The sequence below is a fragment of the Erinaceus europaeus genome, chromosome 3 (genome assembly GCF_950295315.1).
Source record: "Erinaceus europaeus chromosome 3, mEriEur2.1, whole genome shotgun sequence".
NCBI lineage: Eukaryota > Metazoa > Chordata > Mammalia > Eulipotyphla > Erinaceidae > Erinaceus > Erinaceus europaeus.
The window spans coordinates 7,059,117-7,084,455 of NC_080164.1; the positions used below are offsets into that span (position 1 = coordinate 7,059,117).

General features: G+C 45.2%; 1 protein-coding gene across 5 annotated transcripts in view; it reads left to right on the top strand.

Moving 5' to 3' along the window:
- The window catches only part of KCNS3 (potassium voltage-gated channel modifier subfamily S member 3), a 267,088-nt gene that overhangs the window by 37,962 nt on the left and 203,787 nt on the right, over positions 1-25,339 (top strand). For all 5 annotated transcript variants that reach the window (XR_009548863.1, XM_060186591.1, XM_060186589.1 and 2 more), the window contains one exon: positions 11,607-11,795. The gene's annotated coding sequence lies outside the window, so the exon portion shown is untranslated. The remainder of the gene's footprint in view (positions 1-11,606; positions 11,796-25,339) is intronic.

The following is a 25,339-nucleotide window of genomic DNA, read 5'->3' on the forward strand; positions in this document are numbered from 1 at the left end:
CATTCACACACAAACACTTGCAGCAGATCAATCATTCAGTCAAGATTGGGTGATTACTGTTCCGGCCACCGCTACTAAGGAATTTTGCTAGTTAGGCCTTCGGGAATCACTGGAGAGTAGCTCCGGCCAGACCCCTCAGTTGCACTAACAGGCTCAGCCTTTTCACGAATCGCCAAAGTAAGAAAAGGCAAAGGAGACAGACAAAGTGTGGCCACACACATTCAGGACATCGTCTGACTGTCCCTGAGGAGGAGGACAGACTAGCCAGCTGCTGGATCCAGCGATTGCCGTAGGAGTTCCTCTACCTCCTACCCCGATTCAGCCGAGAGGGCCGTCGCCATTGGCCTGGGCGAGGATTAGCGCAGCGTCTTGCAATCCTTCTGCCCACCAAACAGGTACCTTACAGAACTCAGGCACCTTACAGAACTCAGGCCTGACTTACAGGTCCTCCGGAGGCACAACACAGAAACAGGTCCTCCGGAGGCACAATACTGAAAACGGTACCGTACAAAATTTAGGCCTGACTTACCGGCGCCGGGCAGGGCTTCCAAGGCCTCTGAGGGTCCGGACCCGGGATGGGGTGTCCCATCTGAGGTATCTCGCTGGGGCCTCCAAATGTTAGCGAGCATATATCAAACCACCATCCACTGAAAGGAAGCAAAGATGTTTATTGACGAAATGCAATCCAGGCCGAGATGGTGACTGGTGTTAGTCTACCAAGCTCGACCCCGAACTGTTGTTAAAATTTTCGGAAGGCTCTTGCCGGCTGGGATAGCTTCACGGTGGTGAACAGAGACGCGGAAACAACGGCTGGGCAGGGAAGCTGTATTTCTTTATTCAGGAACAACGATTCACAAACTAAGACAAACTAATCACCAAACAGAACTCCGCTGTCTCTTTGCGGTGGCACAAGCACTCCCCCTTACTCTCGAACTCAGGAACCGTCTCTTACTCTGGAACTCAGGAACTCTCTGACTCTGGCACTCTGGAACTCTCATACTGGCGAACCCTCTGCAACTCTGGCACACTGGAACTCTCTCTTACTCTGTAACCCTGAAACTCTCGAACTCAGGGACTCAGAAACTCTCTCACTCTCGAACTCAGGAACTCTCCAACTCTCGTACTCGGGAACCCTCTGAAACTCTGGCACACTGGAACTCTCTCTTACTCTGTAACCCTGAAACTCTCTAACTCAGGAACTCTCGCACTCAGGAACTCTGGAACTCTCGGACTCAGGAACCCTCTCTCGGGGTTCCTTGGGGCGGGGTCAAGCAGGCCCGCGAAATTAACAGGACTGATCCAATTCTCTTGGCGGGGGGAGGCTAGGACAAACCAATGTAAAGCATACGACACCGAACAGGGCTCAAACCACACAATTTATAGGAATTCAGACTACACTCAGGGAGGGGGAACACATCACCTTATCAACCTACATCCAATAACAGGCTATAGCAAACACAAAATCCAATCATTTCAAACTTAGCAAAAGCATGATCCATTCAAAGCAAAGCACGGGCTAGTTTCAAGTATTGCAAGGTCACACAACCAATAGAATTCAGCCAGGTAGGGTCACCACATCCCCCCACCATCAGCTATGACCACCCATCTGGTAAACAGCATGCCACAAACTCTGTGCAAAGGTCCTGATAAGGCTTGTCCCCATGCAGGGTCCTTCGAACAACTTACAAAACAATGGGTGGCCTTCACTGATTAGGTCCTGTTTTTTCAAGGGGAAAGAGCAAGGAATTTTCCACCTCACACTACAAGCAACTTAGACTAAAAGCACTTAACAAACAACTGCATAAAAAGGGAATTTCAAGGCTACTGCCTTTTACAGGCCCCATCTCTGAAGCTGCACTAGTGCATAGCCATTGTGTGGGTATCATGCTGGAACTGGAAGTGTTGGCAAACACGAGACAGGCTGTCCGAGACAACAACCACCAGCTTTTCTTTTACACTCTGACTGCATGGGGCACGTCTTGAGTTTCAACAAAAGGTTAACCATGCTCTCCTCCTTTGCAAAATTTTGTTTGTCTGACACCAGAAATGCCAAGGCAGAATTTGTAAAAGAACCGGTGTCTGGGGGAAGACACGCTGTCAGCAGATGAAGGATTAGTATGGTCTGGAGTTCTGACCTTTCTGAACTTCCAGCTCCTCAAACAGGTGTCTGAAATCTTCATATATATATAATTTATTCATTCCCTTTTCTTGCCCTTGTTTTATTGTTGTAGTTATCATTATTGTTGTTGTTGATGTCGTTGTTGGATAGGACAGGACAGAGAGAAGTGGAGAGAGGAGGGGAAGACAGAGAGAGGGAAAGAATGATAGACACCTGCAGACCTGCTTCACCGCCTGTGAAGCGACTCCCCTGCAGGTGGGGAGCCGGGGGCTTAAACTGGGATCCTTCTGCCGGTCCTTGTGCTTTGCGCCACGTGCGTTTAACCCGCTGTGCTACTGCCGGACTCCCTGAAGTCTTCTTACAAAGCTTGTGGAACAGTGGTTCAGAGTTGGGTGCATCTAGTGTGGGGTGACCAGGGGTGCTGTGAAACTCCCTCTCCAGCACGGGAAGACCCAGCACCACGGGAAAGAACCACCTACCTCATAACGCCGATAGTGCCCAGGCTGAAGAAGCCACTGTGGCACGGTTTGTAAGGTTGGGATGTTAGCAGAGAAGCCGGCTGTCACCAGGAGAGGCCCCAGACTTCCATTTCCCTGAGAACCTTTTCCCACCTGAGGATCAGGCTCACTCTCAGCCTAGCAATGGTAGAAAGTCACTTTTAGTTTTTAGTTTTTGGTCTCAGAGCTGATCATACTCAAGGAGGTTAACTCACATGGAAAGTCACCGGCTGGGCCTGAGCAGTGATGCTACTGCTTGAGCACACACATTTCCATGATCAAGGAGCTGGGTTCAAATCCCAGGTTCCACCTGCAGTGGGGGACACTTCATGAGTGCTGAAGCAGGGCTGCGTGTGTGTCTCTCTCTCTTTTTAATTTTTATTTATTACTGGATAGAATATGAGAGAAATGGAGAGGGGAGGGGGAGCTAGAGAGGGTGAAAGACAGAGAGACACCTGCATCTCTACTTCACCACTCATGAAACTTGTCCCTTGCAGGTAGGGACCAGGGGCTTGAACCTGGGTCCTTGCTCACTATAATGTGTGTACTTAACTAGGTGTGCCACTACCTGGCCCTTTCTATTTCCCTCTCTAGCTTCACTGTCCCTCTCAATTTCTCTTCGTCCTATTAAATACAAAATAAACAAAGTAACTCACTAGGACACTGAGTGAGGAAACTTAATCCTGCTTTATTAATTTCCACAGGTAAGAAGAGTGAGCCGCTTGTAGGACTCCTGTGCTCCTGTGCCCACGACACCTAGGATGTGAGGTCTCTGGCAGGTGCTACTGGGAGCCGGGGGATCAGCATGAGGGGAGGCTCTTTGAAATACTTTCTGTGGTGAGGGGAGATAGCATAATGATTATGCAAAGAGGCTCTCTTGCCTGAGGCATCAAAGTCTCAGGTTCAGTCCCCCACACCACCATAAACCGGAGCTGAGCAGTGCTCTACTAAAAAACAAAACAAAGCAAAAATATGCCAGGGGCCAGCCTCAGCAGGTGATCAGGGTATCCTGAAGGGAAAGGGGAGTCGGCGAGAATGAAGTGAGAGACGCGTCTGCGAGTTCCAGTGCAGGAGAGAGGCACCTCTGGCGTCCCTCTGCAGAGCTTCATTTTTAAACACTTTTCACCTGGGTACGGTAGATATCATGTAAGATTATTTTTACGAACATGAAAAATAACTTCAAACATTATTATTATTTTAGGTGTGTATTCCTTAGAAGTTCCCTTGGTCTGGGTCAGCCTGCCCTCCCCTTTGTTTTGACCATCTGTGTGGCCTTGGTGTGGCCTTTCCTTGACCACTTCTCTGTTCTGACCATTTGTGTGAATTTATCATTCCTTTCTGGAACTTAACCCAATAGCCTTTCTTCTTAACCCATTCTTAGATGAGTCTAAGTAGATCATTCAGACCAAGCCTTTTATGATATCTAGTAAACTGTCTACCCAGAGAAATCTTCTTCTGTAAAGTAAGCACACAACCTGGGGGTTAACTTTCTGGCTGACCTTTGCATATATAAGAGTTTACTAACTTCTATCCGTTTACCCTTAGCGTTAACTATTTAACTACATGACCTCTATATTCATCATAGATACTTGTAAGTGGAAGTGGGGGTCTGTAGGCGAGGGTATAGGGCCTTTTTATACTTAGGTGGAAACCAGTCTGCCACTCATTCTATGAACTACCTGCTGAGAAATTGTGCAGATGCAGTCACAGCTGCCATGTTGTCCCTCAGGGCATTGTCAATTCCCCGGATAGTTGGAGTGCTTTGTTTACTCTCCCCCCTTCCCATCCCCGCAAGAGCTATTATCCTATCCTGGAGTGCTTTGTTTACTCCTCCCCCTTCCCATTATCCTATCCCTGAGTGCCTTGTTTCCTAGCCAATCACGTCCTGACTTTCTCCCATAAAAGCCCTTCTTCTTCTGCCCCTGGCTCTCTTTCCCACTTTTCACCTCTGTGAACAGAAGGGTGCTATGCATAGCGGGAGGCGGCCATTTTTGCTAGCTCCACTTGGCCCATTTTTGCTAGCTCCATGTGGCCTGAACCACTGTGCTCTCACCCAACTCTGAGGTGTCTGTGTGAATAAAGATTTGTGTTCCCTCTTCACTCCGGATCTCCTCTCTCTCTCCTCTGTGCAGCCCGACAACAACCCATAGTTCTGGTTTTTTGGTCTGAGTCCAGCTAACTGAGAAACTGTGGTGATGACAAATAGCTCTTCTTCTGAAAGCCTCTTAATGGGTACAGCAGCTTCTGCTCCTAGGCCATTTTTAGTCTTGCTATACCCACAGCCACAATTGTGGTCACTGTGTCCTTCCCCTGGGGATCTCTTTTTATTGTCCCCAGGTAATATTTGTGTGTGTCCAATATAGCCTGTAAGTCCCCAAACTACCAATGTAGTTGAAAACAAAAGGATGAATAGCTTCAGTTTGGTCCAGGACTTGCCGCTATGCAGCTAGTCCCAGCCTGCCCGGGCCTTGTCAGACAGCAGACTTGATTTCGCCTCTGCCAAAAATGTATATGTAAATATATATTCATTTTGAAATTTGTAATTTGAGATTACAATATTTTGTAGGATATTGTAAAACACTGTAAATTTTATTTGCAGATTTAATGTTTTACAAAACTGTAGGCTATCCGGGGTGTAGTTTCATACTTACAGACGTGGGTACAAGTCACAGCACCCACCATCTGAGTTCCTGTGCCCCCCATGTTTTCACAATATTTAAAAGGCTATTTTTTTAATTTCTAAGTTTATTTGTCTCAGTTATCTATACTCCACATATGACTGAGACCTACTGGCAATTGTCTTGCATTTCTTTACTATTTCACTTACCGTAATCACTTCTAGTTCTGTCCATTTTCTCCCAGAACTATATGATATCATCATCCTTTGTTTCTTGAACAGCAGAGTAGTATTCCATTTAATTAATATCTGTCTCATCATGTCTCTATCCAGTCATCCGCTCAAGGATATTTAAGCTGCTTCTGTATTTTGGCTATTGAGAATAGTGCAGCTGTTAATGTAGGGACACATAGGTCCTTTTAGTTCAGTGTTCTTTGGATATATGCCGAGAAGTGGTGGCATTGCTGGTCCTAAGTTACCACCGTGTCTGTTTGCTTCAGGGCTCTGGGGGGAGGTGGGTGGCTGCTCTTGCCTGCATTCTCACCAGCCCTGCCTGAATCCATCAAGGGGAAGGATGTTTGAGGGGATCAAATGTTAACCTGAAACTTGGTGGCCTGGAGTCTCCAGTTTTCCACTCAGGCTGTTTCACATCACAGTGGGAAATGCCTTGTCTTCAGGCCAAAGCCCTTCTGTTTCAGAAAGGCTCCCAACGGATTTTGGAACCACCTTGAGCCTTTTTTTTTTTTTTTAACTTTGCCCCTCTGCTTCCTTTGCTACCCAACTGCCTTTCAGTGTCCACACTGATTCTTTTTTTTTTCCTCCAGGGTTATTGCTGGGCTCAGTGCCTGCACCATGAATCCACCACTCCTGGAGGCCATTTCCCCCCCTTTTGTTGCCCTTGTTGTAGCCTCGTGGTGGTGGTTATTATTACCATTGTTGATGTCGTTCGTTGTTGGACAGGACAGAGAGAAATGGAGAGAGGAGGGGAAGACAGAGGGGGAGAGAAAGATAGACACCTGTAGACCTGCTTCACTGCCTATGAAGCGACTCCCCTGCAGGTGGGGATCCTTACGCGGGTCCCTGCGCTTTGCGCCATGTGCACTTAACCTGCTGCGCCACCATCTGACCCCCACACACTGATTCTTTTAATGAATTGACTCTTTTGTCATGTTGGCCCTGGGGGAGAGGAGTTTGTTCAATAAAAATGTGTCAAGACTCATTATGTAACAGGAACAATTAATATGAAGGGTGATGTGAGAACTCTGTCAGTAACTGGAGGCTTTCTCTGACTCGTGGTTGGCCCCAAGGTGAGGACATTTCAGAAGTGAGGGGGCAGGTGGTGACAGGTGCCCTCAGGACTGTATCCAGGTGCGGGACATAGACATGTGCTGCGCTGTCACCCAACTTGTCTACCTTGATCTCTGGTGCTGAGAGTAGAATTTAGTTTCTACAGAGCAAACTTTGGCCTGTGATCTCGAGTTCCGGGAGAAGCGGGGCAAGGCGTTGTTATCATTCCTTGTCTGTCTGTTTGCTTTTCCTCATTGCCCTCTCAGATTAGACGTCAGGTCCTGGAAGAGTCAAGAGTCCAGTGTAACACTTTTTCCACCATAATGGAAATCATCTGGTGCATGCTCGAAGGCTCTAGTCAACAGGCTGAAGGAAGTTCAAGGAGGACGTGAGGGTCTCCTTTGCCATTGTGAAGAGGAGGGTCCTGCCAAGTTAGCGACACTTGAGGGAGCTTGACATGACTTGCCAGCACCCTGATAAATCACTCAACAAAATCAGAAACTTGTTCAAGTGCCAAATCACTAGCTTTCTTCCCTTCTTTTGAACAGTCCCAGGCTGAGAAGATGTCAGGAGAGAGGAAAAGGCTAAGTGGTGGTGTTACACTCTATAAGGGCCTGCCATTGGATGCGCTCATTTTTTTTTAAATTCCTCAAAGTCTTATTTCTTTGACCTATCTTCTGCCCTCCTCTCCCTATCCTTCCTTCGTGTCCTTCAAACACTAAGAGTGAATTTTGATTTTCTTTTTTTTTGTTGTTTTATTTTTTTCACCACTCCCATCACCAAAGGCCTATGTCTCCATCTCCACCCCCATAGATAACCACTCTAGTTCTCCTGCAGCCTAAGCTAGAGGCTGATATATGTATTTTCACATTTGTATATGCAATTGTCTGTATTACTCATATGAGTGAAACCGTTCTGTAGTTGTCCTTCACCTCTTTACTTGTTTCACTGAGCATCATCTTCTCCAGTTCCATCCATTGTATCCCAAAGAACACGGTATCATCCCTTTTTATTGCTGCATACTATTCCGTTGAGTATATGCCTCATAACTTTTTTTATCCATTCATCGGTTGAGGGGCATTTTGATGGTTTCCAGGCTTTTGCAATTATGAATAAAGCTGATGTAAACATGGTGCCTATGTCCCTTCGAATCAGTGTTGTTACAGCTTTTAGGTATATGTCTAGGGCTGGAATTGCTGGGTCGTATGGCTTTTCCATTTGTATTTGTTTAAGGATTCTCCATACTGTTCTCCAGAGTGGTTGTACCAATTGGTACTCCCACCAGCAGTGGGGTAGGGTTCCTCTCTCTCCATGTCTTCTCCTGGATCTTGATTTTCTCCTGGATCTTGATTTTCTATACTGATTGAAGTCAGGCAGTCTCATCTGAATTTGAATCTTGGCTCTGGCTCTCATTAGATGTGAAACTCTGAGCAGAGAGCTTCTGTGAACTTGGATGTCCCACCTCTAAAATGGAAATAACACAGGCATTGAGGAGAGAGGTGCTGCGTGTAACTCTGTTAGAATACTCCCTGCTAGGTTCTAGGGACTCAGAAAACATTCGTTGTCATTATTAGGTTGAAGAGGTCACACTTACACTATGAATGCCTTAAGATGAATAAAGGGCTAGCAGTGGACAAATGCACCCCAGAATATACTGACTGGTATTTTATCTTTCCCAAGAACCCAGGGAAGAACTTTGGACAGAGTCTTGGGGATGGAAATTCTGAGTTTTTTTTTTTTTTTTTTTTTTTTTTTAGGGGTGGGGGACAGGAGGCGAGTAGGTCAGCCTGCTCTGTCATGCTTGGATGGATCAACGATGACCAGTCTTCACTAAGTGTCACTTTACCTTTGATCTCGGAGTCAGTCCTCTGTGATGAGCCGGTGCTGAGCCCTGCTGGGCTTTCATGGAAGGGACGGATTGTCTAAGCACTTTGTTCCTTTTCTCCCCATCAGTAATTAATATCAATATCAAAGCTGTTTGTAGTTAATTAACGATCTCCAAGTCAGATTAATTTTGCGTCCCCTTAAAATGTACTGCAATTGGGAAAGGCGTTTGACAGGAACAGGAAAATGATCCATGTGCACAGAGGTCTTTACAGTAAGATACAGCAACTGCTTTGCATTTCCCTGGGATGCAGATGTCTGAGGATGACCCCAAGGTGTTTTGGGGAAAGTGAAGGAAGTGAGGGGGGGGACGGGGAGAGGAGGAGGGAGAAGAAAATAAGGAGAATGATTTCAGTTCTCAATTGATTTTATTCATCCTTGAAATGTTTCTACTTCTGCTTAAGAGTCCCCCCTCAAAATTTCAGTGTGGATGGAGTCACCACCTGCCCTCCCCCCCCCCCCCCCCATTTCTTGCCTTATTGTCACCTGTATCAGAGATGGACATTCACTGAAGGGCCACTGATTTCCATTCTGGAAATCAGTTCAAAAGCTATGTTCCTGTGTTGCTTCTGTTAAATTGTGTCCCCCCCCCCTTGAAGGACATCTTTATATGTTTGTTTGGTTTGGTTTGGGGGCTCCTGGGAGCTCCTGGGAATGGGAGGAAGCGGGGACAGCGTCTTATTTATCGGTAATCTCTAATCCCAGGATGACGCCTCACAGGGCTTTAACTCTGGTGAATTCTTTGTGTCATAAGTGGCCAAGCAGAAGCTCTTTCACTGTCTTCCTGAGGCTCTGAGTCAATTCCTTGAGTCTTTCTCATGGGCCTCACAGTGACTGGGAAACAAGCAAACTAGCAGATGGGTCCCCACACACTGCCACAGATCTGCAGGACGCTTCAGAATGAGGCAAGGCCTGCCTCCTTTGGAAGCAGAATCACTTTTGTGTGCCTTGTTGATGAGAGAGAGAAATTAAAAATGGTATTTGAGTGAATTCTCTTTGAAGTCCACCCCCATGCACCCACTCCCCCCACCCTCTTCACACACTTTACCGGAAGACTCTGCACTGTGACCTGGTACCTCTGTCATATCTGATTTGGGAAGTATAACAACGGAGAAATAAAAGTAAAATTAACATTTGGCTAGTCTTTGGGACCTATTGATTTCAAATTTTTGATTTAGAGCAGTGGTGTTCATTCTGTTAGGAAAGACACACGTAGAACTTGCTTTCTGATCTGAATTAAAATGTGTTTGGTATATCCTGGAGCAGCAAGCGAGGCGTGAGCACTCCCAGAAGAAGCTGTATGGGAAGTGAGTGCCTGCAGTTCTCTTTCTGGTGTGTGCTTTAATCTCTGGATAAACATCTAGACTGGCCAGAGATCAGTAGAGTGGCCCAGTATCCTTAGAGTCAAGATGTGTCTGTCGCCGCTTAAACCTGAGAGTGGTTGTGAGTCCTGTGCTTTTGTGATGTCACTTTCTCTGGTGCCCAGTGTGAGGGGTCACCAGGGAAAAACTATTTCTCTCTCACCTCCCCAGAGAAAGACATGGGGCTTTCAGTTAGAGGGTATTTTTAAAATTATTTTTTATTAGTGATTTGATATTGGTTTATAAAAATCTCAAGATAACGGGAACAATTCCATACTATTCCCGCCACCACAGTTCTGTGTCCCATTCCTTCCATTGGGACTTACAGTGATTCTCCCATGGTCACAAAAATGGGGTGGCTATTATTCCTATAATTATCTATCTGTCTGTCTGCCCATTTCCCCCCCTATGGTCCAGCTTTCTCGTCCTTTCTAAGTCACACTTTAACCTATTACTACTTCTGAATGTCTTTCCATTTTTCCTCTTTCTCTGGGTCCTGATGGAATTGGAGTTCAGAGCCCTTTGGTCATCTTCCCCTAACATTTCTACTCCTCTGGGAGTATGGGCCCAAATTATTTTTTGAGGTGTAGAAGACAGAAGGTCTTGCTTATATAATTGCTTCTCCACTGGACATGAGTGTTGGCAGGTGGATTCATACCCTCAGTCTATTTCTGTCTTTCCCTAGTTGGGTGGAGCTCTGGGGAGGTGAGATTCCAGGACATATTGATGAGGTTGTCTGCCCAGGGAAGTCAGGATGGAATCATAGTAGCATCTGCAACTTGGTGTCTGAAAGGTAGATGTGTCTGAAAGATGGATGTGGCATGAAGCGCAAGAACTGGCATAAGGATCCCAGTTCGAGCCCCCGGCTCCCCACCTGCAGGGGAGTCGCTTCACAGGCAGTGAGGAAGGTCTGTCTTTCTCTCCCCCTCTCTGTCTTCCCGTTCTCTTTCCATTTCTCTCTGTCCAATCCAACAATGACGAAAACAACTACAACAACAGTAAAAAAAAAAAAAAAAAGGGCAACAAAAGAGAAAATAAATAAAATTTAAAAAAAGAACAGATATAAAGCAGGACAAAATGTTTAAGACACAGGAACCAGAAAGTAGAAGTATAGCAGGTGAGAGTAGCGATTTTAGAGTGGTAAGAAGCTTGGTACATTTCTAGGTGTCCATGACTTTAGTAATTGTTACTTGAACTTGGTCGTTAACATAGAGGTGGACTAAAAGTTTTGTCTGGGAAGATGGTATCAGTTGAGAATAGGACTAGAAAGCTGGATTAGGGTACAGAGTAGCTTCCAAACTTGAAGAGAAAATATAAATACAACTAACGGTTTACCACATCAAGCTGACCTAAGGCCCATGTCTATTCATCTTCACCACAGGAGCCTGTGCAACCTCTGAGTCCCTGTCAGTCTGAGCCCGCAGTCCGAGGTCACAGCTGGGAACATTCTAGGCTGCACTCATTTCAGGACTCATCTTCCTCGAGGGGCAGAGCAGGCTGATTAGCCTCCCTTCAGAGAGTGGAACAGTCCCTACCACTCCTGCTTTATATTGAGGTCAGGGTCCTGGAGAGACCCTCAGAAGGGCTTGTGGTGACGTTCCTGATGGAAGTGCCGAGTGATGGTGGAGAGAGGGGTCTAGTAGAGGTCTAGGCCCATTGTATCTGTGGATATGGTCCTAGGACAACCTAACTAGAGCCCCAGGTGATGGGGTGGCCTGGTGGTGACCAAAAAGGCTGTCGTTAAGTGAACCCGTCTCTTTTGGCTAGAGTTTTAATCTGTAAAGTGCCTTTGTGTACACTGCATTTTAGGAGTCACAATTTGACCTATGTCTCCTCTGCAGGTGAAAGTAGTTTCCCAGCGTTCTCTTTTGGCTTGTCCAACCAGTGAACGGAATCTTCTCTTTTCATTGGTCACTAAATGCTGCTGTGCACCACACGGCTTTCCAGAAGAGGGAGGGAGCTTCTTGGATGAGCATGGACATTCCACGGGGCAGGATGAAGGCAAAGTGTGTGACATCAAAGCAACAAGGGTAAGAGCTGCCCATCTGACATGTTTTTTCTTTTTCTTTTACTGATTTAATAATGGCTGACAAGATTGTAGAATAAGAGGGGTACAATTACATACAGTTTCTAACACCAGAGTTTCATATTCCGTCCCCTCCATTGGAAGTTTCCCTATTCCTGTTTTTTTTTTTTTTTGTCTCCAGAGTTAACACTGGTGCTCTGTGCCTGCGCTATGAATCCACTACTCCTGGAAGCCATTTTTTTCTATTTTATTGCCATTTTTATTGCTATTGTTGTTGAAAAGGACAGAGAGAAAGCGAGAGAGGAGGGGAAGATAGAGAAGGGGAGAGAAAAGTACCTGCAGACCTGCTTCACCACTTGTGAAGCAAACCTTCTGCAGTGGGGAGCCAATGGCTTGAACCAGGATACTTATGCCAGTCCTTGTGCTTCGTGCCATGTGCGCTTAAGCCGCTGTGCTAGCCCACCTCCCCTACCCCTTCCACACAAATCTTCCCCATTCTCTTTATCCCACTGGAAGTATGGACCCAGGATTATTATGGGGTGTAGAAGGCGGAAGGTCTGACTTGTGTAATTACTTCTCTGCTGGACATGGTCATTGGCAGGTCAATCCATACTCCCAGCCTGTCTCTTTCCCTAGTGGGGCAGGGCTCTAGGGAGGTGGGGTTCCAGGTCATATTGGTGAGGTCATCTGCCCAGGGAAGTCAAGTTGGCATCATGGTAGCACTTGCAACTTGGTGGCTGAAATGCATTAATACATAAAGCAGAACAAATTGTTTAATAATCAGGAACCTAAAGTTAAGACTAGAGCAGATGAGAATTGGGGGTCTCCATTCTGAAAAAGCAAGCAAGTCTATTTTAGGTCTATATTCCAAGGGGCCCATGACTTTACTAATTTCTTTGCCTGAGCCCAATAGCTAACATGCAGGTGGACCAAAGGTATTGTCTGGGGAGATGGTGTCAGAGTTGGAAATAGGACTAGAGAGCTGGATCAGAGCAGAGGGTAGCTCCCAAATATGGGGAAAGTATATAAATACCATTAATTATAGACCCCATCTATCTGATCTAGGGACCATGCCTATTCATATTCAGCACAGGAGCCTGTGTGACCCGTGCAGCCTGACATTGTTCTAGGCCCTGTATGAGAGAAATGCAGGCCAGACCTTAGGGAGACTTTCCTGATTGTGAATCTACTGGGTAGTTGGGCTAGTTGAGCCATGGAGAAAGGGAGTGTCATAACCTGAAAGGATTCAGTTGGAGTTGTATGGGGGCATAGGATGGGCTCACTTTGGAAGAGTCTCTGGACCACCTGCCAGCCTTCTTCATTTGACAATTATTCTTCAGAGTTGAGGGAGGAACGCCACTGCTCCTGGGTCTAGATTCTATTTGTGCCCATTTGAGTCAGAGGTGTAGAATGGTGACTATGGAGCTAGGGTTGGTGAGAATGGGACTCAGGCTTACTGGAAGAACCTACCTGATGAGAGACACATTCTTGTTGAGCCCACGTAATGTTGAAAACATGGGTGCATCCGTTCACATTAAACTTGAGATCTCCCACATCAAAACCAAGATGTCCAGATTTTCTGGAGCCCTGTAAGGCACATGTGTACTGACTCCCCATTCCCACAGAGGACTTGAGCACTCGGTAGTGTCTGCCTCTAACAAGTGCGACTCACTCTGCACATGCTCAGCCAGCCCAGGTCATTTGTTTAACGGATCTATTTGACCACTGGAGGCATTCTATTTTACCGTGACTGGTCTAGATCTTTCTGCTGTGTCTTTGACCAAACCAGTGATAGCCTTTGTTAGTTCTCTCAGCAATGAGCATCTCTCTTTCTCTCTCTAGCTTTTCTTCTCTATTTATTTATTTTTTTATTTATAAAAAGGAAACACTGACAAAAACCATAGGATAAGAGGGGTACAACTCCACACAATTCCCACCACCAGATCTCCATATCCCATCACCTCCCCTGACAGCTTTCCTATTCTTTATCCCTCTGGGAGTATGGACCCAGGGTCATTGTGGGTTGCAGAAGGTGGAAGGTCCGGCTTCTGTCACTGCTTCCCCGCTGAACATGGGTGCTGGCAGGTGGATCCATACTCCCAGCCTATCTTCCTCTTTCCCTAGTGGGATCTGAGGAAGCAGAACTCCAGAACACATGGTAAGGTCTTCTGCCCTGGGAAGTCTGGTTGGCATAGTGGTATCATCTGGAACCTGGTGACTGGAAAGAGAGTTAACATATAAAGCCAAAACAAGTTGTTGACCAATCATGAACCTAAAGGCTGGAATAGTGCAGATGAAGAGTTTGGGGATCTCTGTTTTCTCTACAATGCCTATTTTAGTTATATTCCAAAGGGACCTTGACTATACTAATTTTTTTCCCCCTGAACCTGACATCTGATATACAGGTGGATCCAAGTTATTGTCTGGGGAGATGATGTCATGTCTGTAAAAAGGACCAGAAAGCTGGATGGGGAAGAGAGTAGCTCCCAAATATGGGAAAGGTGTATAAATATCATTGACCGTAAACCCCACTGATTTGATCTGATCTGGAGCCTATATAAGAAAATGAGAGAGAGGGAGACCGGAGCGTCACTTAGCTCTGATACATAGTATTGAACCTGTGGCCTTAGGCATGCAACTTCTGTGCTCTGATGTTGTGCTGTCTCCCTGGTGCTAAAGCAACTTTATGTTTACAGCAAAATTGAATGGAAGAGACACTTCACATAGACTCTTATCCCCAACACATGCAGATACCTCCTTTATCTGTATCAGCTGCCAGGAGCCTTACATCTGTCATGATTGATAGACCTGTATTGACATGTCACAGTCATCCAAACTCAATACCTTCCATTAGGATTCACTCTTATTTAGTTAAAAAATGTTATTACTGATTTAATATGACTAAGAAGATTGTGAGATCACAGGGTATAACTCCATACAGTTCCCACCACTAGAGTTTCGTGTCCCAGCCCCTCCTTTGGAAACTTCACGGTATCAGTTAAAATTTAATAATTTATTGTTGGTTTGAAATAGTACATACATGTCTGGAGTAAAAAGTATCTGTCACTAGATTCTGGGCAGCAGGTGGCATAAGGAAATGCACTGTGACTGTGGAAATGCCCAGCCATGATCCCTTACATGGAAACATTTAGGAAAGAAGGCTTCAAATGGTGCTGGGAAAACTGGACAGCCACATATAGGAAAGTGAGACTAGGCCACCACTTAACACCACGTCACAGTGTCAGATCAAAATGGAGCAAAGACCTGGATATTAGAGCAGAGACACTAATGCCTCACTCTTTGCCTCACCTTGGATGGAATGTGAAGGGACAGTGTGGAGTAGGATGTGTCAGGAAGAATAGAATGAGAACAGATGATTTCACTCATAGGTGGAACTTGGGAGACAGGGATAAAAAATTCCCCCAGCTGGCTTCTCATAGGACTTTCCTTACGTGTCCCCCAGCCCAGTTGGTTGAAAGAAAAGATGATTACAAGGAATTTGCCTGGTAGGAAGGTATTTAATCCAGAGATTTGAATTGGACTTGTATTTCTAATTCTTTTTACATTTGCCCTTTTTGTAAAAAAATATTTTATTTATTTTCTCTATTATTTTTCTTTATTGGGGGATTAATGATTTACTGTCAACAATTAAATACAACAGTTTGTAAATGTATAATTCTCAGTTTTCCACATAACAATTCAACCCTCTCTAGGTCCTCTGTCATCATGTTCCAGAACCTAACACCTACCCGCGCCCCCCCCCCCCCACTCCAGAGTCTTTTACTTTGGTGCAGTAACCAGTCCAAGTTTTGCTTTGTGCTCTATTCTTTTTCAACTTATTATTATTAGTGATTTAATAATGACTGACAAGATTGTGGGATAAGGGGAGTACATTTCATACAGTTCCCACCATCAGCATTCCCTGTTCCCATCTTCTCCAGTGGAAGGTTCACTTTCTTCACCCCATCTTGGATGGAGCTTGAAGGAATCATGTTAAGTGAGATAAGTCAGAAAGAGAAGGATGAATATGGGATGATCTCACTCATAGAGAGAAATCAAAAAATCTTCCATGATGCTAGCCTGCCTTCGCTAGGCAGATGACCTCACCAGTGCGTTCTGGAACCCCACCTCTACAGGGCTCTGTCCCGCTAGGGAAAGATAGAAGCAGCCTGGGGGTTTGGATCCACCTGCCAACACCCATGTCCAGCAGAGTAACAATTACAGAAGCCAGACCTCCCACCTTTTGCACCCCATAAAGATCTTTGATCCATACTCCCAGAGGGATAAAGAATAAAGAACCTACTTTTATTTGTTTTAATGAGAAATATAGAGATACAGATAAGAGCACTGCTCAGCTCTGATTTATGTTGGTCCTGGGGATTGAACCTGGGACCTTGAAGCCCCCGGCATGAAAGTCTTTTGCAGAACTATTATACTATCTCCCCTGCCTTACATTTGCTTGGTTTAATTTGGAATATCTCACATGACCTAGTCAGAAATAGAATTTAGCATGATAGGCCCTTTTCAAAAACATGAATGATTTTTCTCTTTTAAATTTAATAGGATGAAATGTGGCTCTTAGAGGAATGTTCCCAAAATGTGACAACATGAACGCTGAAAATGCATTCCCCCTCCTTTTTTGATCAGAGGACAGATGTCAGTTTTAGATATGTGGGAAGGAAGTAGGGATTGGGGTTTTTATTTGCTTTTATGAAATGGATTTTAAAAAGTGACTCTGTTCAGTTGAAATGATCTTGCTTGGATCAGTATACTTTCACTACTTTCCTGAGCAGAGTGAGCGATAGCAAAGTCACTTGTGTGTGTTTGTGTATTTGTCAACTCTGAAAAGACACAGTCTTAAGAGCATTTTTAAGTGAGTTTGAGAGAATGAAGTAAAGGGAGAGGTAAGAGGTTAATGGCTCTGGAAAGGCTTTACGGAAAGAAGTGGATTAATGTAGCTTTTCTTTGAAGCTGCCAGTGGATGTTTTGGATTTTGGACATCTTTGTCTTTCCTTTCAATCCTGCAAACACACAGGGTGGCCAGATACTGTAAGTAATCTTCTCGCCAGGAGTGATTTGGGCTGGTGGGAGGCAGGGGGTTTGCTGTACTGAATTTAAGCTCTTCTTGAGAAGGTAAATGAAAAGATCACTTGAGTTAAAAAATTTTTTTTTAACTTATTTTTTATTTTACTTATTTATTCCCTTTTGTTGCCCTTGTTTTTTTTTTTTTTCTTGTTGTTGTTATTGGTGTCGTTGTTGTTGGATAGGACAGAGAGAAATGGAGAGAGGAGAGGAAAACAGAGAGGGGAGAGAAAGACAGACACCTGCAGACCTGCTTCACCGCCTGTGAAGCGACTCCCCTGCACTGCAGGTGGGGAGCCGGGGGCTGGAACCTGGATCCTTAAGCCGGTCTTTGCACTTTGCACCAACTGTGCTTAACCCGCTGTGCTACAGCCCGACTCACCTAAATTTTTTTTTTTTTTTTTTACATCAGATGGACAGGGAGGTGGTTCATAGGTAGAGTGCTTCACTTGCATGCTGAAGGCCTGGTGTTGGACCTCTGACACTGCATATATTTTTTTTGTAGCCAAATACTTCTTCTCCTCCTCCTCCCCCTCCCCCTCCTCCCCCTCCTCCCCCTCCTTTCCCTCTTCCTCCTCCTCCCCCCCCTCCTCCTCCTTCTTCTTTTTTAATGTAGTTGCTGGGGGTTCTTCTCTCCAGGATGACTTTTGTTTGAGAGAGAGAGCGAGGGAGAGAGAAGGAGAGATAGCATAGTATCAACGGATCCTCCCAGTGTGGTGGGGGTTGGGCTTGAATTTTGGGTGCGTAGACAATAAAGCATGTGCGGTGCCCAGGTGCACTGTTTTTCCAGCCCAAATAAATACTGTTTGTATAAACGGTCGTGTCTGATTGGACATCTCATGTACCTTTGGTACTTTAATACACTAGTACTAAGTCCCTTACTAAAGATTATAGTAATGGGGGCCGGGCAGCGTTGCTCCTGGTGAAGCGCACAAGCCCAAGGATCTGAGCATGGATCTGGGTTTAAGCCCCCCCGCTTCCCAACTGCAGGAGGCACGCAGCAAATCTGTTTTGCAGGTTTCTCTCTTTCTCTCTCTTCCATCTACTTTCTCCTCCCCTCTTAGTGTCTCTGTGTCCTGTGCAATAAAATGGGGGGAAAATGGCTGCTAGGAACCGCGAATTTGTAGTGCTAGCACTGAGCCCCAGCAATAACACTGGAAGGAGAGAGAGAGAGAGAGATGGAGAGAGAGAGAAATGGAGAGAGATGTGGAGAGAGATAGAGGGAGAGAGAGAATATTATAGGTTATTATAGGCATACCTGGGAGATAGTGTGGATTTGGTTCCAAATCACTGTAGTACATCAAGTGTAGTTACTGCTACAAGAAACCACGTGACTGGTTTCTTGGTGCAGTAAAAGTCCTATTTACATTATGCAACCGCAGTATCATTATTCTATCTTAAATGAAAATGCTAGCTTTCATCTCAGCCTTTAGCGGATCTTAGTTTCTTTGCTTTTGGAGAATCTTGTCTCTGTCTGGATGATTGTTATCTTACCAGGGTGGTGTAGACTGGAGGCTGGGTGGTTGTGACAGTTAAAAAGAATAAGATGATTACCAATGTGAAGTTTTAAAAAAATATTTTTTACTTATTTTTAAATTATTTTATTAACTTTATTTATTTGATAGAGATGGCCAGACATTGAGAGGAAGGGGGAGCTAGAGAGAGGGAGACACAGAGAGACACCTGCAGCACTGCTTCACCACCTGTGAAGCTTCCCCCCTGCAGATGGGGACTGGGGGCTTGAACCCGGACCCTTGAGCATTGTAATATGTGCGCTCAACCAGGTGCGCCACTACCCGGCCCCACCAGTTTGAAGTTTTAAGTGCTTAGACTGAACGAATATATACTCAGAGCTATGGTCTATGCATCAAAAAGTTTGAGACATTCAATCCATTTTTTCCCCTCTAATATTAGGTAAATAGTGATTTGTGAGACTATTAAGTTAATAGGAGTGTATATTAATACCATTCCTGCCAACAACGTCTGTGTCCCCCTACCCCCCACCCTCAGTGAAGCTGAACATCTACCCTCAGTGAGGCTGGCTACATTGATTGACTCTTCCTCAAGAGAGAGTTCCTTTCAGCATATGATTCTGTCTGATAGTATTTTACCTACAGCAGAACTTTCAGAAGTAGGGTTAATCCTCTTCAAGCTGCCACTGTGTTGCCGAATGCATTTATGTTCTAAGTCTGTTTTCATTTCAACATTGTTGAGAACATCTTCACCAGGAAACAGGTTCCATTTTCAGAAAACACTCTTAGTTCATCTGTATGAGACTCCTGGTCCATTTAAGTTTTATCATGAGATTGTAGCAATTCAGTCATCTTTTCAGACTCCACTGCTAACTCGCTTTCTTTTGCTGTTTCTGTCACAGCTGCAGTTATTTTTGCCACTGACATTTTGAGCCCCTCAAAGTCATTGTAAAAGTTGGAGTCAATTTACAGATTATTCTTAATGTTGATATTCTCATCCCCCTTGAATATCTTTAATGATATCTAGAGTGGATAATCCTTTCCCAGCAGGTTTTCCATTTACTTTACCCAGATCCATCAGAGGAACCACTGGCCATGACAACTATGGTCTTATGAAAGGCATTTCCTTTTTTTTTTAAAATATTTATTTATTTATCTTCCCTTTTGTTGCCCTTGTTGCTTTTTTATTGTTGTGGTAGTTATTGTTATTGTTATTGATGTTGTTGTTCTTAAATAGGACAGAGAGAAATGGAGAGAGGAGGGTAAGTCAGAGAGGGGGAGAGAAAGACAGACACCTGCAGACCTACTTCACTGCCTGTGAAGCGACTCCTCTGTAGGTGGGGAGCCAGGGGCTCAAACCGGGATCCTTAAGCCGGTCCTTGTGCTTTGCACCACCTGCGCTTAACCCGCTGCGCTACACCTGACTCCCTGAAAGGAATTTCCTAACTCATGTGGCTTGAGAGTTGAAATTACTCTTTGATCCATGACCTGTAGAATGAGTGTTGTATTAGCAGGTGTGAAAAGAATACCGATCTCTGCTTCCTCTCCCCCCCCCCCCCCCCCGTTGGTTCATGCTGGGCTCTCTGCCTCCCTGAACACTGATGGTGGAGACTGGGCCGCCCCTGGAGATCCTGGTGATGAGGGAGAGTGCACCAAAAGGAATCAATTACACAACTTCCTCCTCTGGGAGAAGCCTCAGAGATGACTCGTTTATTGGGGATACAAGCAAGTGGATATACCCAAGGTTTGAGAAAGGTTGAGGTAATCAGTAATCCATACACAATACAGAGCTAAAGCTTGACCTGTCAAGTATTTGATCACAACTGGAAAGTTGCCGTAGAAGGTCTGGTCATGAGCTCACAATGCCTAGGTAGCCTTTTTCTCTTCTTCTTCTTCTAGCGTTTGCCCTTCTTCCATAGCCAGTCAACAGCGTCAGATTGAGCCTGATGTCTGCTTGTTGCTGGCTTTGAAAGTGACTGGGATCCATGTGGATTCAGTCGGCTAGGAAGGATCGTCAGTTTCCCCAATAAATGGATACTCACGGGATGCACCACGAGAAGGTCGATCCAATGCATCCCGCCTAAGGGTGGATTACAAGCACCTCCAGGAAGGGGGGAAGGGGGCAAAGTTGAGCAAAGCCAGGATATTTGTGGTGGGTTTCAGTTGGCCATACACAGTAATTCATGGCTCTTGTTCAAAGGGAATGAGGAAGCAAGTGCAGGAAGGTTCCCAGTCAGAAAAAGCCCATCCATCATAAGTTCACAAGGTCAGGATGGACCAGCCTACCGTCTTTCCTGAGAAAGAGAGGGCTTGGGGTCAACCCGCTCAGTCTCTCATGGAAATAATGGGTTGGACTTCTCAGACGGTGGGCCCTTCCCACTTCCCCCCCTTTTTTAAATATATATTTTTTTATTTATTCCCTTCTGTTGCCCTTGTTGTTTTATTGTTGTGGTTATTTATGTTGTTGTTGTTGGATAGGACAGAGAGAAATGGAGAGAGGAGGGGAAGACAGACGGAGAGAAAGGTAGACACCTGCAGACTTGCTTCACCACTTGTGAAGTGACTCCCCTGCAGGTGGGGAGCCAGGGGCTGGAACCTGGATCCTTATGCCAGTTTTTGCGCTTTGTGCCACCTGCACTTAACCTGCTGCGCTACCACCCGACTCCCCCCACCTCCCTTTTTTTTGCCACCAGGGTAATTATGGGGTGTGGTGCCCGCAAAACTCCACCATTCTCAATGACCAGCTAACTTAGGGTGAGAAAAATAAACATGGAGAGAGAGAGGGAGAGGGGAGGGGGAGGGGGAAGGGGAGCAGGAGGGGGAGGGGGAGAGTTGCAGCATTGCTGCACTGCTTAGGAAGCTTCCCCACTGCAGGTGGAGACCGGGGGCTTGAACTCAGGTCCTCACACATGATAATGTGTGTGTTTTATCTGGTATACCACCACTTGGCCCTACTACTAATCTTCTTATGTATTTTGAGTAGAATTTGTTTTTCCTGATCGGGTGTTAGTAGTGGGCTTAAACTCTTCAGCAAGCCTAATTTTAAATAGTTGTGCTGTTCTCTAGCCTTTATTGTTTTGTATATGGAGCACAGGCCAAGTAAACTCAGTCTAAATATTAAGGGTCGTGGGGTTTTTTTTTGAATGGTAAACCAGCATTGACCTCAGTTTAAACTCATCAGCTGAACTGACCATAAACTAGAGAACCTGCCTAGTCTCCGAAGTTTGGAGACTTTGAAGCCCGGTGTTGACTGTTCATCTCTAGCAATGACAGTTCTTGATGCTATCTTTTCCTATGGTTTATCCAAATTTGACAATCTGTTGCTTGGTGTAGTGACCATCATCAATGACCTTAGCTAAGTCTCCCTGACAATTTAGCACAGTTTCTCCGTCAATATTGACTTTCTTTTTAATCTGGTACTTTTCTTAAGTTTAAAATTATTATTTTTATTTTTTTTTAATTTATTGGGTAGAGATGGCTAGAAATCGAGAGGGAAGGTGTGCTGCTTTACCACTCACAAAGCTTTCCTCCTGCAGGTGGGGACTGGGGCCTTGAACTTGGGTCCTTGCACATTGTAATGTATCTATGTGCGCCACCACCCAGCGCCAAACTTGTGTTGGGTAGTATGCCAGCTCCCCCTGGCTTCTGCTTAACCAAGCACCGGTATGCCTGTATGGGATTGGTTTGATCCCACTCAAAGCAGTGGTCTATTTACATAAATCACTTTTACATTTACATAAAGCACCACCCTCCCTCCAGGGCATTGGTGGTTCAGTGGTAGAATTCTTGCCTGCTCCGCCCCCTCTCCTTGTCACACCCTGATTTTTCACCAGTCACTTTTCTCTCCACCCTCTCTACGTCACATCCTGTTCCCACCCTACTTGGAAAGTATATATAAGGACAGCATTGTTCATTGTTTTAGTTTTTAGTTGTTTTTAGTTTTTAGTTTAGCTCGGTTTAGATTGTGCTGCGTTCCGCATAAATAAAGAGATACTGCCTACAGCTCAACCATGAGTCCCCAGGTGTCTGTCTCCCGTCAGTGAAGCTCAGCCCGACAAACTTGTACTTTTCTTTATGGAGATGTCTTCTTTCCTTAAACCTCAGTAACCATACTCATCTATAGCTTCAAACTTTTCTTTTGCAGCTTCTCTACTTCTCAGTCATCATAAGATTGAAGAGAATCAGGATCTTCCTCTGGTTTAAATTTAAGTGAATGTTGTAACTGGCTTGAACTCCTGCCTAGATCACAGAAATATTCTACTTATCAGTACATGATGCATTTGTGTGTCCCCTGGAGTGGGGATTTTCACCCCCTTCAGGAACGTTCCTTTTGCATCTGTCTGACACAACCACTCTAGTTTTTTTTTTTTAATTTTTAAAAAAATATTTATTTCCTTTTGTTGCCCTTGTTGTTTTATTGTTGTAGTGATTGTTGTTGTTATTATTGATGCCCTTGTTATTGGATAGGACAGAGAGAAATGGGGGGGGAGACAGAGAGAGGGAGAAAGATAGACACCTGCAGACCTGCTTCACCACTTTTTAAGTGACTCCCCTGCAGGTGGGGAGCCAGGGGCTCTAACAGGGATCCTTGTGCTGGTCCTTGTGCTTTTTGCCACGTGTGCTTAACCTGCTGGGCTACTGCCTGACTCCCCACTCTAGCTTTTGACCGGTCTCTGCTTTCTCTCTGCCTTCTCCGCTAAAGTTTATCATCCCCAATTTTATTTATTTATTTATTCCCTTTTGTTGCCCTTGTTGTTTTATTGTTGTAGTTATTATTGTTGTCGTTGTTGGATAGGACAGAGAGAAATGGAGAGAGGAGGGGAAGACAGAGAGGAGAAGAGAAAGATAGACACCTGCAGACCTGCTTCACCGCCTGTGAAGCGACTCCCCTGCAGGTGGGGAGCCGGCGTTTGAACCGGGATCCTTATGCCGGTCCTTGTGCTTTGCGCCACCTGCGCTTAACCCGCTGAGCTACAGCCAGACTCCCACATCCCCAATTTTTTTTTACACTTTATTAATGATTTAATAATGGTTAACAAGATTGTAAGATAACAGGGCTACAGTTACATGTAATTCCTACCAACAGAGTTCCCTGTCCCATCCCTTCCATGGAAGATTCCTTATTTTTTATCCCTCTGGGAGTCTGGATAAAAATTCTTTATGGGGTGCAGAAAGTCTAGCTTCTGTAAGTGTTTCACTGGACATGGATGTTGGCAGGCAGATCCATACCCCCAGCCTGCTTCTATCTTTCCCTAGTGGGGTAGGGCTCTAGAGTGTAGAGGCTTCTGGGCACATTGGTGAGGTAGTCTGCCCAGGGAAGTCAGGATGGCATCATGGTAGCTGCTGCAACTTGGTGGCTGAAAGGCAGTAAGATCTAAAACAGGACAAATTGCCTAGTAAACAGGAACCCAGAGGTAGGTATAGAGCAGATGAAATTAGGGGTCTTTGGGTAGAAGAAACTAGGAAGTCTATTTAAGTTATGGTCCAAGGGGCCCATGACTTTAGTGATTTAAAAAATTTTTTTATTTATAAAAAGGAGACACTGACAAAAGGATAAGAGGGGTACAACTCTGCACAATTCCCACCCCCAGAACTCCGTATCCCATCTCCTCCCCTGGTAGCTTTCTTATTCTTTATCCCTCTGGGAGTATGGACCCAAGAAGGTCATTGTGGGGTGCAGAAGGTGGAAGGTCTGGCTTCCATAATTGCTTCCCCGCTGAACATGGGCGTTGACTGGTTGATCCATACTCCCAGCCTGTCTCTCTCTTTCCCTAGTGGGGTGGGGCTCTGGGGAAGTGGGGCTCCAGGGCACACTGGTGGGGTTGTCTGTCCAGGGAAGTCTGGTTGGCATCATGCTAGCATCTAGCACCTGGTGGTTGACAAGAGAGTTAACATACAAAGCCAAACAAATTGTTAACCAATCATGGACCTAAATGCTGGAATAGTGCAGATGAAGAGTTGGGGGGGCGTCCTCCATTTTGTAGATAGCTAGTAGGCATATTTTAGTTATATTCCAAAGGGCCTGTGGCTATACTAGTTTTTTTTTTCCTTTTTCTTTTCTGCCCCTGAGCCTGAAATCTGATATGCAGGTGGATCCAAGTTACTGTCTGTTTTGCCTGAGCCTGATAGTTATCATGGAGGTGGACTAAAACTATTGTCTGTGTCTCTAATTTCTGATTAAAGTGAGAGACATGCCACTCTTCTTTTCACTTGGAGACAAAAGCCATTGCATGGTCTCTAATTTAACTGAACTCATTTCAGTCTTGATCTGTCTCTTCTCAGGGAATCAGAAGCCCTGGGAGAGGAGAAGGAGAGAGCCAGGGAACAGTCACAACACACAGAGTTATGGATGTCTTAGATGGGTATCGTTCATAGTGCCTCCAAATAGTCTGAGACCACTGATCTACCATCATGGCCAATGAAAAACTTTTAAAAATTATAATCTTTATTTATTTATTGCATAGAGACAGCCGGAAATTGAGAGGAAAGGAGGAGATAAAAGACAGAAAGACACCTGCAGCACTGCTTTCCCAGCTGGGGAATGGGGGCTATAACCCGGGACCTTGAACATTGGAACATGTGCGCTTAACCAGGTGCCCCACCACCTGGCCCTGATCTACCATAATGGATATAATAATAATAGTGAAAAACTTAGAAATATTGTAAGAATTACCAGATGAGACATGGAGACATGAATTCAGCACCTGGTGAATTTGGGAAAATGGCATCAAGAAATGTGCTCCATGCAGGGGGGCATAGTCCTTGAGTTTATGAAAAGCACAATATTTGCAAAGTGCATTAAAGCACTGTGCACTGACACAAGAGCTTTGCCTAAAGAGCGTTCTTTAATAAGGAAGACAGATACACAACTCGAAGACCACCTGGTTTCTCCTTTAAAAAGTGGGATGATGGGTTGGGCGGTGGCGCAGTGGGTTAAGTGCACGTGGCGCAAAGCTCAAGGACCGGCGTGAGGATCCCGGTTCGAGCCCCTGGC